Source organism: Anopheles gambiae, chromosome 3, assembly GCF_943734735.2.
Source record: "Anopheles gambiae chromosome 3, idAnoGambNW_F1_1, whole genome shotgun sequence".
Classification (NCBI taxonomy): domain Eukaryota; kingdom Metazoa; phylum Arthropoda; class Insecta; order Diptera; family Culicidae; genus Anopheles; species Anopheles gambiae.
The window spans coordinates 60,722,220-60,724,303 of record NC_064602.1 but is presented as its reverse complement, the minus strand read 5'-3'; the positions used below and the strand labels follow the sequence as shown (position 1 = coordinate 60,724,303).

Genomic DNA, 2,084 nt, shown 5'->3' with positions numbered 1-2,084 from the left:
CAGCAAAATGATGAGATGAACAAACATCTTGGCGAAATTTCCAGCAAATTAAAAATATTAGCAAAGGGAACTTTGGGCTTTTTTGAAGAAATGCTAAAAATAATGAAAGATAAAAAGTAATGTAATATATCACACACACAAAAATTGTGCGCTGAATTCTTTTTATTCTGGGTAGCTTAATTGCGGCTCATCGTTATTCATTAAATTCGTCGGTAATACCATGCATGATGAGAAGGTTGTGTAACATGCAACAAACGTTTATGATACGAACACATTTGTTCGGTGCATAATGTAGTAGCCTTTCACCATTCAAGCAGCGAAATCGTGCTTTGAGCAAACCAAAGGTTTTTTTCAATGATGGAAAGTGCTTTGGCATGCTGTTCATTGAACAACGAATCTGGACTATTTGGCTCTGCATTTCTGCGCGGCTTGATAAGCCAAGATTTCGAAGGATAAGCTGAGTCTCCTAGAATATATTAGAAAGCGTAAAATGTAAAGATAAACTTAAAATGTGACATAAAAGCGTAACATGTGAATAGACCAACCAAAGAGTTTAAACATTCGGTCTCCATTTCTCCATTTTTCTTCAAAATATGAAGAAACGGACTGGAATTATAATTGTAAGAATCGTGATCTGAGCCGCCAAACCTCGCGTCTACAAAACGGATTATTTGCCTGTGGTCACATATCTTGAAGATAAGTTTCATATAATTTTATCGCTGTAAAATTATTGCACATCACATATTTATCATCAAAGCGTTAAGACTATAAAATCCCATTCTATTGAAATAATGGATTGAGTTGTCGTGAGGCGCAACGATTCTTATATGGGTTCCATCGATGCGCATTACTACACCAGGAACAGGTAGTTCGAGTAAAAGTATCTTCTGGCATCTGCTCTTTCGTCTTCTGTTAGATCCATGGTAATTGCGTATGTTAGTTCACGCTCCAGAACTGTTAAGGTTTGATCTAACGTTTCTGAAAAAGTAGATTGGCCAATTGTCATGGTATAATCGTTACCAACACCCTGTTGGTAAGATCCTTGTGCAAAAAAACCTTAACACAGTAGCCAGTTTTTGTTCTGCAGATAAACCACGGTTATGTTTTAGAACAATGAATGGGGCTATTTTTGCAAGAATTTCCTAGAACAGGCTCTTCGGGAGTCGAAAATTTTGCATAAATCTAGAAAAGAAATATTTCATCCAGTATTAGTTCTATGAACAAATAAACAAACAGAAAAGAAACAGCTCACACATCAACACGATTGACGAGAAAACAAAACTCCAGGTTCTACTTCCCAACCAACATTATCGCGCGACATTTTAAAATTTCGTATGAGAAAAACGGACTCAAAACGTTCTCAAAATGTGCTCATTAGCAGCACTAAAGAGCACGTCTCTGCAACGGTGCGACAGCGTGTATCATACATGTAGTTTCTGTATGCTACATTATTGTTCAATTTCTTTCATTCTCTCCTCTCTCTCAAAACAAACACAGGCTCTCTCTCATTTTTCCATTCCACACATTCGCTCTTTATTTTACCTCTTTACCTATAGTCACCCATACACTTTTCAATACTCACACAATTCACACTGCCAAAAACCCGTTGCGGATACACACGTACCCGTCTTGCCTGCCTTCTCTCCTCGTTCTTCCTTTCATCCAGCGTTGTCTTCGTAGAATGGTGTGCACGCGTTAAAAATTCTTCCTGCTTGCCTCCTCCTCGCTGCTCCCAGGTGCTGCGCTAGCGTGCTGGATGATCGTCCCAACCTTCCTGCCGCCTCTCCTCTACCAGGCGCTAGCACGTTGGAGGATCGTTCCTGCCTTCCTGCCGCTTCTCCTTCGTCCGGCGCTAACGCGTTGAATGATCGTTCCTGCCTCTCCTGTCCTTTTGTTTTTGGCACTGCTGGTGAAAGAGCGAAATATTATCTATGTTGAAAACCGCTGTTCCATTTAACGCGAAGTATAATACTTACCAACCAATTGATTATTTCTATCGTGGTCCGTGATCACTTCCGTTTGTGCGTGTGTTACGATTTGCTATAGAAAACGAATTTGATTTGATATCATCAATTATTAATACC

General features: G+C 39.5%; 1 pseudogene; it reads right to left on the bottom strand.

Moving 5' to 3' along the window:
• Nucleotides 1-472: 472 nt before the first annotated feature.
• LOC133393756 (putative nuclease HARBI1) lies at nucleotides 473-1,307 on the bottom strand (annotated as a pseudogene).
• Between the last annotated feature and the right edge of the window lie 777 nt (nucleotides 1,308-2,084).